The sequence below is a fragment of the Bombina bombina genome, chromosome 5 (assembly GCF_027579735.1).
Source record: "Bombina bombina isolate aBomBom1 chromosome 5, aBomBom1.pri, whole genome shotgun sequence".
In the NCBI taxonomy this organism is placed as follows: domain Eukaryota; kingdom Metazoa; phylum Chordata; class Amphibia; order Anura; family Bombinatoridae; genus Bombina; species Bombina bombina.
In genome coordinates, this window is record NC_069503.1 from 111,127,742 (window position 1) to 111,142,625 (window position 14,884).

Consider the following 14,884-nt stretch of genomic DNA (forward strand, 5'->3'; position numbering starts at 1 on the left):
CTAAATCTAAGAATGTTATTCCTTCTTTACTGATTTGATGTGTAAATGTAAGTCCTCTGTCATTGTTATTCATTGATCTAAAAAATTCTTGTAAACTCTCTTCATCTCCCCTCCAAATTATAAGGATATCGTCAATATATCTTTTGAAGAGCACAAGATTCGCACCGAGTTCTGCATTGGATATAAAGCTTTGTTCCCATTCTCCCATAAAAATGTTTGCATAGCTCGGTGCGAATCTCGTGCCCATTGCCGTTCCTTCTATTTGTAAAAAGTATTTAGTATTAAAAGAAAAATAATTGTGCTCTAATATAAAGCGAATGCATTCTATCAGAAACTCTTTTTGTTCTTTTGGCATATTTTTATCTCTCTTTAAGCAAGATTCAACAGCTTCCAATCCAAAATTATGATTAATATTGGTATATAGGGACATGACGTCACAGGTGGCCAATAAGTATTCTTTTTCCCATTTTATATTTTTTAAAAATCTTAAAACACTAGTGGTATCCTTTAAGTAAGATTCTAATTGTACTACGTATTTTTGTAGAAACTTGTCCACATATTGTGACAAGTTCACTGTAAGGGACCCTATCCCAGAAACTATTGGCCTACCTGGGGGGGTTAATTAGGCTCTTATGCACTTTTGGTAAAAAGTAGAATATAGCTATTTTCGGGAATAGTGGCATAATGTAAGAATATTCTTTTTCAGTTAGAATTCATTGTTCTTTTCCTTTTTCTAATATTTTCTTTAATTTGATCATATATTTATTTGTGGGATCTAACTCCAATTTCCTATATGTTTTCTTATCATTTAGCAGACGTTCTGCTTCTCGTATATAGTTCTCAGTGTCCATAATTACCACACCTCCCCCCTTGTCCGCCATTTTTATGGTCACATCATCATTATTTTGAAGTTCCTTTAATGTTGCTCTTTCTTTTTTGGTTAAATTTCTCATATTACCCTACTTCTTATAGTTAATCTTTTTAAGGTCTGATAGAACTACTTTCTCAAATGTCTCCAAATTACTTCCCTTATCATTTTTCGGGTAAAACTTTGATTTTAACTTTAAGTTTGTGTGTTCATAAATATCTTCATTCTTTTTTGAGATATCTGTTTTTTATATCTCTCCAATGGGCTCTTAAGAAAGAATCTTTTTAGGGTTAAGTTCCTTACGAATTTCCTTATACTTATGTGAGTCTCAAATTTATTTAAAGGTTTACTCGGGGCAAAGGACAGACCCTTTTTTAAAACATTCTCTTCCTCCTTATTTAAGATTTTCTTAAGTTAAAAATCCCCTTTCCACTATTTATCATCTCTGTCTTTTGGATTCCATTTTTTCGCCTTCCTCCTCTGACTCCTCTATTTGTCTTTTTCCAGCCCTTGCTCCCTTCACCTCTTTTTCTTGTCCCTTTACAATTTTTAAGGATGGTCCTTCTCTTGGGGGGCTCTGTCCTAAAAAAGTAAATTCTTCCTTGGATAGTTGTATTTGTTTTTCATTTTCCAATGGTGCAAATTTATTTTGGACTGGGATTGTCCATTGTTTATTTTCCCACCTTCTGTCCTCTCTGTTATTATGTTGATGATTTCTGTCCTGATATACTTCCTCTCTATCATTTCTTTTAAAATAACCTGTATTTCTTTCATCCCCATTTCTTCTACAATTTCCTCCATTCCTATTAAAGTAACTATTTGATTCCCGATTTCCATTGTAATTATACCTTCTATTGTTTTGATAATAGCCTCTCTCTTGATAAAATCCCCTATTTTGTTTGTAGCCTCTGTCTTGATTAAAATAACCTCTATTCCTACTACCATTATAATAATTCTGGTAGTTCCCTTGCCATTCTTCCCTTTGATTATAGAATCTATTTTGAGGTTGGTATCCTCTATTATTTCTCTCTTGGCCTCCACTTTCCCCTTTATGTAAGTCAGAGGTACTGATCTTATTTATTTCTACATCCTCTATTACTGTACTAGAGGCTTTGTTCATATCTCTTTCAAATTTTTTATATTTCACTAATAAAATTTCTTTCTTAACATTTTCTAATCTCTCAATCACTGCTTTTTGTTTATCTTTAAGGGTTTGGTCTTCATTTATATTTTCAAGTTTATCTTTAATCCCTACTATTTCATTATCGATTTCTTCTAGACTCTCATTTCTTGATTTTTTAATTATTCCTATTAGTTTTTTGGATGCTTCACTTAAGACCTCATCCCATTCACCTTGTAAAATATCGCTTAATTCAAAGGTACATTTCTTTTTTAGTTTCAAACCTCTAGGTATAATGTTCTGTTCTAAATAGCGATTCGAAAAGATCAGCTCCATTTTTTGTCTTAATTCCTTATTAAGAGCTTTCTCTAAATCCCCTACCCATTTTAGCATATCTGCTTTTTTAATTCCTTCATTAGGTTTCTGAAATTCTTTCTTTGAAAGTTCAGAAAATAATTTATCTCTGTAAGAGAAAATATCCATTTGAATAGCCTTGCTGCTATCACACTATGGAAGAAAAAAGGGAACAATTTTAAGTTTTGTGTGTGTGTGAAGCGCTAAAGCTTAACCCACTTGGCCACTCTACGTTTAACTGTCTCCTTCCCTGACAGTAAAAAAAATATACAAATGGTTAAAGGTAAAAGTTGTAGATGGCGCTAAAAGCTATGGGAAAAACGAAGTAAATTTATAATTTTATTCTTAAAAGTAATTGCAGACAGTCACTGGAAATGTGAATGCATAACAATTTATTCAATTATCTAAAACTTACAGACACAAATATATAGATTCTAAAAAATCCGATTTAATCACACCTGATTCAAAACTCACATTCAATCAAATATTTAAAAAACAATTCATAGATATCTATAAAGACCCTTTAAAATAGATAAATTTGGTTAAATATACAGGATGTATTGTCTTTTAATGCAAATCCGTCTCCAAATGGAGTTTAAAAGTTGAAGGTAAAAAAAGTGAAAGTAGGGACGTCTCCTTTTATAAAAATAACTTGCTTTACACCCGGGTGATATATTTTGTATAGATACTCAAGTTTACAAAGAACCTTTCTTATAGGAGGTTTTCCACAGTCAATAATATGTTGATTATTAGTTGCAGTTTATGTTGGATACAAATCAGGCAAACAATATTTCGATCGTATATGAATGATTATACGTTTGTGCACATTTATGGCTTGTAATTCCGCTGGATAATAATAGTCTTACCGCCTCGGTGTAGCCTTTGTCTCCAGGTACAATGCTCTCACCTGCAGTTCCGTCTGGTATTTCTGCTTACGGCTTGGGGTTTCCCCGGGAGTCCTTGCGCTGCTAGCAAAAGTGCTTGAGGTCACCGGTTCCGATCAGTGTGTGAACTCCTGTATGGTAAGTTGAATACTTGCACAAGTAATATCAATTTAATCCGTTTCCTCTCGGCTGCCCTTTGCTCAGTCTCTGCACTTAGTACTTCGTACGCAGAGTGGAAACTGGTCCAGGCTCAAATCTTTCAATGTCTCCCAATCGATCCACAGTATTTCTACGCGTTTCACCCCTTTTCAAACGGGGCTTTCTCAAGATACTGTGTCCTGCTCACCTGTGCCTTAAATACACCTGTAACTTCCGGTAGGTGATTGAGAATTAACTGCTTCCTCTCTCCTTATGTCTAAACGAACTCATTAGGTGGAAACCTCATGTACTTCTTATCCTTCATGATTATTTCAGATGTAAATCTTTATTCCATTTTTTACTCTCAATATTGTTCTTAAAAGAGGGGGGTCTTTGAGAGATATAAGGTCTTTACACTTCTGTTATAAATCACACATTCATTTCAACGGCTCTAACACACAAATATTTGATAATAAACCTCTACCAAAAAATTAATAAAAATTAATAAAAATTAATAAAAACAATTCTTAAAAATGGGAAAGGATAATGGGAAAATAGCAATTTAATACAATATTTCATATAATAAAATATTAAATGGTTTGAAACATAAAAATCTATAAAATTAAGGCTTCATGGTTGACACCACCAACTGGTACAAAAGAATTCGGATATCTAGAAAACTCCTACATTGTGCCACCTTATGGGAACTGTACTATAAGCTACTAGTGAGATGGCACCTAGTGCCATCTACATTACACAAAATCTACAGCTCACACTCCCCCATGTGCTGGAGGATGTGCGGACAGATGGGTACGCCCTTACACATATGGTGGTCTTGTCCCAGAATACAGCCACTGTGGGGAGAACTCTTTTGCATTTTACACTCCTTAAATATTAACCCTCCTTTTCTTCCAGAAGTTACCCTGCTTCACATACAATCCCCTAATCTAAATAAAGCATCTGAGGCATTAACAGTGTATGTCTTCATGGCATTGAAACTAGCGATTGCTAGAGAGTGGAAGAAAAGGAATCCCCCATCTTTTGCACAAGTACTGACTATCATTAGATACATTAGAACAATGGAACAATACTCCTACAGAGTTCTAGATAAATTAGACAGCTATAAAGACATTTGGTCCCCTTGGTTAACTGTTTACCCAGACTGAGATACTCCTTGCTTACCCCCTCTCACCAAAACCACCCTCTCTACCTTAACCCCAATCCCACTCCTTCTTTCTGATCCTCCACCCTTGGGCCGGCATTACAGACGCGACCAGGAATTACCCTCCTGGATTTCAGACATTTCAGACACCTTTTTCTAAAATACTACTCTTGGACTCCCTGGTCTTGATGGTGTAGCTGGTATTAAAAATACATCCTCTCTATCTCTCATCATAGGAAAATAAGACATCATTTTCATCACCGAAACATGCGTAATAGATGTAGTTGAATGAGAATGTTTATTCAGATACTATAACGTAATCGTTTTAATTAACTCGCACTGTACTAAATTTCTCTCAAACTCGTCAAATGTTTGTAAGTGCAGATAATAATGTAATGTATAACGTTACGTATGTTCATGTTTATGTTTTGCTCTACTATTGTCTTAATAAAAAAACTTTATTAAAAAAAAAAAAAATCTATAAAATTACATTAAGAAATTACATTAAATATAGAAATTGTTATTTGGTGTTTTATCTCATTAAATACTAGGACTATTTAGTAAACATCTAGGGGGGATTATATAAAATTTAAAAATTCCCAAATTTCAAAGGGAATAAATATTATTATAAAAATTATTATAAAAAAGATTATTCTAAAAAAGGTTATTATAAAAAGGATTATTAGAAAAAAGGTGCAATCTCTATTTCAGAATTTAATCCTTGTGGATACAGCGCATTAAAATTATATATCATTTCAGCTTCTTTCCTCAATACTTTATTTTACATAATCCCCAGAATTTAAAATCTCTAAAATGTCTAATTTTCCCTTCTCTATATTCCAGAGATGCTCTCGCATTATATCTCTGAGCATTCTAGTAGTCTCTCCAATATAGATTAGATTACACGAACATTGGATGACATAAATCACCCCCTTACTATTACACCTTATAGTGTCCTTAATTTCAAAATCAATGTTCATATTAGGGACTAGGAAATTCTTCTTCTTTGTACTATATTTACAAGACCTGCATGTAATGCATGGAAAGAATCCTTGTATTTCCTTACCCCTCAGGTCCCTATCTACATTTTTAACTGATTTCTTTCTTTTAAATTCACTTGGGGCTAATATGGATTTTAAATTCTTGTTTTTTTTATATACCACTTTTGGGTAGGGTGGGAGTTTATCCCCTAATATCGGATCATTTTTTACAATATGCCAGTGTTTTTTTAAAATCTTTTGTATGGCATAATGATTATCGCTGTATTCTGTTACGAACGGCACATTAAAATCTTCTTTTATTTGGGGATTTCTATTTTTATAGTTGAGGAGTGAGTCCCTATCTGTGTTTCTTGCTCTTATTACTGCTTTTTTCACATTATCAGCCTTATAACCTCTTTCTTTAAATTTGGTTTCTAGAACTTTAATCTGCTCTTCAAAATCGGAAATTTCTGTACAATTTTTTCTAATTCTTAGACTTTGTCCTATTGGTATATTGCTTTTCCATTTAGAGTGATGGCAACTTGTGGCATGTATGTAATTGTTAGCATCAGTAGATTTAAAATGTGTTTTCGTGACCAGTCTATCTTTGTCTACTGTTATATCTAAGAATGTTATTCCTTCTTTACTGATTTGATGTGTAAATGTAAGTCCTCTGTCATTGTTATTCATTGATCTAAAAAATTCTTGTAAACTCTCTTCATCTCCCCTCCAAATTATAAGGATATCGTCAATATATCTTTTGAAGAGCACGAGATTCGCACCGAGTTCTGCATTGGATATAAAGCTTTGTTCCCATTCTCCCATAAAAAGGGACGTCAAGCACTTTTGCTAGCAGCGCGAGGACTCCCGGGGAAACCCCAAGCCGTAAGCAGAAATACCAGACGGAACTGCAGGTGAGAGCATTGTACCTGGAGACAAAGGCTACACCGAGGCGGTAAAACTATTATTATCCAGCGGAATTACAAGCTATAAATGTGCACAAACGTATAATCATTCATATACGATCGAAATATTGTTTGCCTGATTTGTATCCAACATAAACTGCAACTAATAATCAACATATTATTGACTGTGGAAAACCTCCTATAAGAAAGGTTCTTTGTAAACTTGAGTATCTATACAAAGGATATCACCCGGGTGTAAAGCAAGTTATTTTTATAAAAGGAGACGTCCCTACTTTCACTTTTTTTACCTTCAACTTTTAAACTCCATTTGGAGACGGATTTGCATTAAAAGACAATATATCCTGTATATTTAACCAAATTTATCTATTTTAAAAGGTCTTTATAGATATCTATGAATTGTTTTTTAAATATTTGATTGAATGTGAGTTTTGAATGAGGTGTCATTAAATTGGATTTTTTAGAATCTATATATTTGTGTCTGTAAGTTTTAGATAATTGAATAAATTGTTATGAATTCACATTTCCAGTGACTGTCTGCAATTACTTTTAAGAATAAAATTATAAATTTACTTCGTTTTTCCCATAGCTTTTAGCGCCATCTACAACTTTTACCTTTAACCATTTGTATATTTTTTTTACTGTCAGGGAAGGAGACAGTTAAACGTAGAGTGGCCAAGTGGGTTAAGCTTTAGCGCTTCACACACACACAAAACTTAAAATTGTTCCCTTTTTTCTTCTCACCTAATGAAGGAATTAAAAAAGCAGATATGCTAAAATGGGTAGGGGATTTAGAGAAAGCTCTTAATAAGGAATTAAGACAAAAAATGGAGCTGATCTTTTTGGATCGCTATTTAGAACAGAACATTATACCTAGAGGTTTGAAACTAAAAAAGAAATGTACCTTTGAATTAAGCGATATTTTACAAGGTGAATGGGATGAGGTCTTAAGTGAAGCATCCAAAAAACTAATAGGAATAATTAAAAAAATCAAGAAATGAGAGTCTAGAACAAATCGATAATGAAATAGTAGGGATTAAAGATAAACTTGAAAATATAAATGAAGACCAAACCCTTAAAGATAAACAAAAAGCAGTGATTGAGAGATTAGAAAATGTTAAGAAAGAAATTTTATTAGTGAAATATAAAAAATTCGAAAGAGATACGAACGAAGCCTCTAGTACAGTAATAGAGGATGTAGAAATAAATAAGATCAGTACCTCTGACTTACATAAAGGGGAAAGTGGAGGCCAGGAGAGAAATAATAGAGGATACCAACCTCAAAATAGATTCTATAATCAAAGGGAAGAATGGCAAGGGAACTACCAGAATTATTATAATGGTAGTAGGAATAGAGGTTATTTTAATCAAGACAGAGGCTACAAACAAAATAGGGGATTTTATCAAGAGAGAGGCTATTATCAAAACAATAGAAGGTATAATTTCAATGGAAATCAAATAGTTACTTTAATAGGAATGGAGGAAATTTTAGAAGAAATGGGGATGAAAGAAATACAGGTTATTTTAAAAGAAATGATAGAGAGGATGTATATCAGGACAGAAATCATCAACATAATAACAGAGAGGACAGAAGGTGGGAAAATAAACAATGGACAATCCCAGTCCAAAATAAATTTGCACCATTGGAAAATGAAAAACAAATACAACTATCCAAGGAAGAATTGACTTTTTTAGGACAGAGCCCCCCAAGAGAAGGACCATCCTTAAAAATTGTAAAGGGACAAAAAAAAGAGGTGAAGGGAGCAAGGGCTGGAAAAAGACAAATAGAGGAGTCAGAGGAGGAAGGCGAAAAAATGGAATCCAAAAGACAGAGATGATAAATAGTGGAAAGGGGATTTTTAACTTAAGTAAGAAAATCTTTAAGGAGGAAGAGAAAGAATGTTTTAAAAAAGGGTCTGTCCTTTGCCCCGAGTAAACCTTTAAATAAATTTGAGACTCACATAAGTATAAGGAAATTCGTAAGGAACTTATCCCTAAAAAGATTCTTTCTTAAGAGCCCATTGGAGAGATATAAAAAACAGATATCTCAAAAAAGAATGAAGATATTTATGAACACACAAACTTAAAGTTAAAATCAAAGTTTTACCCAAAAAATGATAAGGGAAGTAATTTGTAGACATTTGAGAAAGTAGTTCTATCAGACCTCAAAAAGATTAACTATAAGAAGGAGGGTAATATGAGAAATTTAACCAAAAAAGAAAGAGCAACATTAAAGGAACTTCAAAATAATGATGATGTGACCATAAAAATGGCGGACAAGGGGGGAGGTGTGGTAATTATGGACACTGAGAACTATATACGAGAAGCAGAACGTCTGCTAAATTATAAGAAAACATATAGGAAATTGGAGTTAGATCCCACAAATAAATATATGATCAAATTAAAGAAAATATTAGAAAAAGGAAAAGAACAATGAATTCTAACTGAAAAAACATAATTTATGCTTACCTGATAAATTTATTTCTCTTGTAGTGTGTTCAGTCCACGGGTCATCCATTACTTATGGGATATATTCTCCTTCCCAACAGGAAGTTGCAAGAGGATCACCCAAGCAGAGCTGCTATATAGCTCCTCCCCTCACATGTCATATCCAGTCATTCGACTGAAACAAGACGAGAAAGGAGAAACTATAAGGTGCAGTGGTGACTGGAGTTATAATTTTAAAATTTAGAACTTGCCTGAAAAAGACAGGGCGGGCCGTGGACTGAACACACTACAAGAGAAATAAATTTATCAGGTAAGCATAAATTATGTTTTCTCTTGTTAAGTGTGTTCAGTCCACGGGTCATCCATTACTTATGGGACACCAATACCAAAGCTAAGTACACGGATGATGGGAGGGACAAGGCAGGAACATTAAACAGAAGGAACCACTGCCTGTAGAACCTTTCTCCCAAAACCAGCCTCCGAAGAAGCGAAAGTGTCAAATTTGGAAAATTTGGAAAAAGTATGAAGTGAAGACCAAGTTGCAGCCTTGCAAATCTGTTCAACAGAGGCCTCATTCTTAAAGGCCCAGGTGGAAGCCACAGCTCTAGTGGAATGAGCTGTAATTCTTTCAGGAGGCTGCTGTCCAACAGTCTCATAGGCTAAACGTATTATGCTACGAAGCCAAAAAGAGAGAGAGGTAGCCGAAGCCTTTTGACCTCTCCTCTGTCCAGAGTAAACGACAAACAGAGAAGAAGTTTGTCTAAAATCTTTAGTTGCCTGTAAGTAGAACTTCAGAGCACGGACCACGTCTAGATTATGCAAAAGACGTTCCTTCTTTGAAGAAGGATTAGGACATAATGATGGAACAACAATCTCTTGATTGATATTCCTGTTAGAAACAACCTTAGGTAAAAACCCAGGTTTTAGTACGCAGAACTACCTTATCTGAATGAACGATCAGATAAGGAGAATCACAATGTAAGGCAGATAACTCAGATACTCTTCGAGCCGAGGAAATAGCCATCAAAAACAAAACTTTCCAAGATAAAAGCTTAATATCAATGGAATGAAGGGGTTCAAACGGAACACCCTGAAGAACTTTAAGAACCAAGTTTAAGCTCCACGGAGGAGCAACAGCTTTAAACACAGGCTTAATTCTAGCCAAAGCCTGACAAAAGGCCTGGACGTCTGGATGCTCTGCCAGACGTTTGTGTAAAAGAATAGACAGAGCTGAAATCTGTCCCTTTAGCGAACTAGCGGATAAACCCTTTTCTAAACCCTCTTGTAGAAAAGCTAATATCCTAGGAATCCTAACCTTACTCCATGAGTAACTCTTGGATTCGCACCAATATAAATATTTACGCCATATCTTATGGTAAATTTTTCTTGTCACAGGTTTCCGAGCCTGTATTAATGTATCAATAACCGAATCCAAAAACCCACGCTTTGATAGAATCAAGCGTTCAATTTCCAGGCAGTCAGCCTCAGAGAAATTAGGTTTGGATGGTTGAAAGGACCCTGAATTAGAAGGTCCTGCCTCAGAGGAAGAGACCATGGTGGACAGGACGACATGTCCACTAGGTCTGCATACCAGGTCCTGCGTGGCCACGCAGGCGCTATCAGAATTACCGATGCCCTCTCCTGTTTGATCCTGGCAATCAGCCGAGGTAGCAACGGAAATGGTGGAAACACATAAGCTATGTTGAAAACCCAAGGGGCTGCTAATGCATCTACCAGCACCGCTCCCGGGTCCCTGGACCTGGATCCGTAACAAGGAAGCTTCGCGTTCTGGCGAGATGCCATGAGATCCAGATCCGGTTTGCCCCAACGACGAATCAGTTGAGCAAATACCTCCGGGTGAAGTTCCCACTCTCCCGGATGAAAAGTCTGGCAACTTAGGAAATCCGCCTCCCAGTTCTCTACGCCTGGGATGTGAATCGCTGACAGGTGGCAAGAGTGAGACTCTGCCCAGCGAATTATCTTCGAGACTTCCAACATCGCTAGGGAACTCCTGGTTCCCCCTTGATGATTGATGTAAGCCACAGTCGTGATATTGTCCGACTGAAATCTGATGAACCTCAGCTTTGCTAACTGAGGCCAAGCTAGAAGAGCATTGAATATCGCTCTTAATTCTAGAATGTTTATTGGGAGGAGTTTCTCCTCCTGAGTCCACGATCCCTGAGCCTTCAGGGAATTCCAGACTGCTCCCCAGCCTAGAAGGCTGGCATCCGTTGTTACAATCGTCCAATCTGGCCTGCGAAAGGTCATTCCTTTGGACAGATGAACCGGTGACAACCACCAGAGAAGCGAATCTCTGGTCTCCTGGTCCAGATTTAGCAAAGGGGACAGATCTGAGTAATCCCCGTTCCATTGACTGAGCATGCATAGTTGCAGCGGTCTGAGATGCAGGCGCGCAAATGGCACTATGTCCATTGCCGCGACCATTAAGCCGATTACCTCCATGCACTGAGCTACCGATGGGCTTGGAATGGAATGAAGGACACGGCAAGCATTGAGAATCTTTGATAACCTGGACTCTGTCAGGTAAATCTTCATCTCTACAGAATCTATAAGAGTCCCTAGAAAAGGAACCCATGTGAGTGGTAACAGAGAACTCTTTTCCACGTTCACTTTCCCCCCATGCGACCTCAGAAATGCTAGAACTATCTCTGTATGAGACTGTGCATTCTGAGAACTTGACGCTTGTATCAGAATGTCGTCTAGGTACGGAGCCACCGCTATGCCTCGTGGTCTTAGTACCGCCAGAAGTGAGCCCAGAACCTTCGTAAAAATTCTCGAGGCCGTGGCTAACCCGAAGGGAAGAGCCACAAACTGGTAATGCCTGTCTAGAAAGGCAAACCTCAGGTACCGATAATGATCTTTGTGAATCGGTATATGAAGGTAAGCATCCTTTAAGTCCACCGTGGTCATATATTGACCCTCTTGGATCATGGGTAGGATGGTTCGAATGGTTTCCATCTTGAACGATGGTACCCTTAGGAATTTGTTTAAGATCTTTAAGTCCAAGATTGGTCTGAAGGTTCCCTCTTTTTTGGGAACCACAAATAGATTTGAGTAAAATCCTTGTCCCTGTTCCGATCGCGGAACTGAGTGGATCACCCCCATGATTAAGAGGTCTTGTACACATTGTAGAAATGCCTCTCTCTTTACTAGGTTTGTCGATAACCTCGAAAGATGAAACCTCCCTTGTGGAGGAGAGGATTTGAAATCCAGAAGGTATCCCTGAGATATAATCTTTAACGTCCAGGGATCCTGCACATCTCTTGCCCAAGCCTGGGCAAAGAGAGAAAGTCTGCCCCCCACTAAATCCGTCTCTGGATAGGGGGCCCTGACTTCATGCTGTCTTAGGGGCGGGAGTAGGCTTTCTGGCCTGCTTGCCCTTGTTCCATGACTGGTTGCCTTTCCAACCTTGTCTGTAACGAGCAGCAGTTCCTTCCTGTTTTGGAGCGGAGGAAGTCGATGCTGCTCCTGCCTTGAAGTTACGAAAGGCACGAAAATTAGACTGTTTGGCCTTTGGTTTGGCCCTGTCCTGAGGAAGGGCGTGGCCCTTACCTCCCGTAATGTCAGCAATAATTTCCTTCAAGCCGGGCCCGAATAAGGTCTGCCCTTTGAAAGGAATGTTAAGTAGTTTAGACTTGGAAGTTACATCCGCTGACCAGGATTTAAGCCAGAGCGCTCTGCGCGCCTGTATGGTGAATCCGGAATTTTTAGCCGTAAGTTTGGTTAGATGTACTATGGCATCTGAAACAAACGCTTTAGATTGCTTAAGGGTTCTAACTTTGCTCAAGGCCTCATCCAACGGCTCTGTGCGAATCGCCTCTTCCAGAGACTCAAACCAGAATGCCGCTGCAGCCGTGACAGGCGCAATGCATGCAAGAGGCTGCAATATAAAACCCTGTTGAACAAACATTTTCTTAAGATAACCCTCTAATTTTTTATCCATTGGATCTGAGAAAGCACAGCTATCCTCCACCAGGATAGTGGTACGATTGGCTAACGTAGAAACTGCTCCCTCCACCTTAGGGACCGTCTGCCATAAGTCTCGTGTGGTGGCGTCTATAGGGAACATTTTTCTAAATATCGGGGGAGGGGAAAAAGGCACACCGGGTCTATCCCACTCCTTACTGATAATTTCTGTAAGTCTTTTTGGTATAGGAAAAACGTCAGTACACACCGGTACCGCATAGTATCTATCCAACCTACACAATTTCTCTGGAATTGCCACCGTGTCGCAATCATTCAGAGCCGCTAATACCTCCCCTAGTAACACACGGAGGTTCTCAAGCTTAAATTTGAAATTTCTGAATCCGGTCTCCCCGGATCAGAACCGTCACCGACAGAATGAAGCTCACCGTCCTCATGTTCTGCAAGTTGTGACGCAGTATCAGACATGGCTCTCGTGTCATCAGCGCGCTCTGTCCTTAACCCAGAGCTATCGCGTTTGCCCCTTAATTCGGGCATATTATATAATACTTCTTTCATAACATTAGCCATATCATGTAAAGTGATTTGTAAGGGCCTAGATGTACTAGGTGTCTCAATCCTACGCATCTCCCGAGCGGGAGACGCAGGTACTGACACGTGAGGAGAGTTAGGCGGCATAACTTCCCCCTCGTTGTCTGGTGATAGCTTCTTTATCGGTACAGATTGACTTTTATTCAAAGCAATATCAATACAATTGGTACACATCGTTCTATTGGGCTCCACATTGGCTTTTGAACATGATGAACAAACAGTTTCCTCTGAATCAGACATGTTTAAAACAGACTTAGCAATGAAACTAACAAGCTTGGAAATCACCTTCAATAAGTTTTACAAGCAATATAAAAAATGCTGCAGCGCTTCAAAAATACAGATATAATTAAACAATTCTTAACAAGAAGTGTACTATTAGCAGAGGATTGCACCCATTAGCAAAAGGATGATTAACCCCTCGATACCCAAAACGGATAAAACAGATATCAATTAAGATTTAACGCTTTTAATCACAGTCAGCACACTGTCACAGATCTGCTGTGACTGATTACCTCCCTCACAAATGAAATTTGCAGACCCCTGAGCTCTCTAGAGACGTCCTGGATCAAGGAGGAAGAAGCAGAAAGACTGTGCAATAATTTTAACTGCGCAACAAGGCGCTAAAACAAGGGCCCTCCCACTCCAATCACAACAGTGGGAGCCCTGATATAACGGTTTCCATGCAGAAAAATATGTTAGCCATGTGGAAAAAATCATGCCCAAAGCGATTTATCACCAAAGTACCTCACAAAAAACGAATAACATGCCAGTAAACGTTTTATTAAAAAAACATTTTTCAATGTCATGCAAAGCTATCACTAAGCCTGCTACCAGTCGCTACCACTGCAGAGAAGGCTTAAGTATTATTTCAGTGTTAACAGTATTTTCTCAGTCAAATTCTAGTCCCTAGAATATATCGACTGCGCATACATTTATCAGCCTGATACCAGTTGCCACTACTGCATTTAAGGCTGTACTTACATCATACGGTAACAGCAGTATTTTCTTAGTCAATTCCATTCCCAGAAAATAAAGTACTGCACATACCTCATTTGCGGAGGACCTCGCATGCTATTCCCAGTTTCTGAAGTTACCCCACTCCTCAGAATGCCGAGAACAGCCAGTGGATCTTAGTTACGCCTGCTAAGATCATAGATAAAAAACGCAGGCAGTTTCTTCTTCCAAATACTGCCTGAGATAGAAAAACAGCACACTCCGGTGCCATTTAAAATAACAAACTTTTGATTGAAGAATAGTTAAATAAAAACTCCAGCTTCTCTTGCGACCTCCTTCTTTGTTGAGGGTTGCAAGAGAATGACTGGATATGACATGTGAGGGGAGGAGCTATATAGCAGCTCTGCTTGGGTGATCCTCTTGCAACTTCCTGTTGGGAAGGAGAATATATCCCATAAGTAATGGATGACCCGTGGACTGAACACACTTAACAAGAGAAAGAATATTCTTACATTAT

The 14,884-nt window shown here is 37.8% G+C and overlaps 1 pseudogene; it reads left to right on the top strand.

The window, feature by feature from the left end:
* The window catches only part of LOC128660037 (zinc finger protein 850-like), a 353,233-nt pseudogene that overhangs the window by 108,214 nt on the left and 230,135 nt on the right, over positions 1–14,884 (top strand).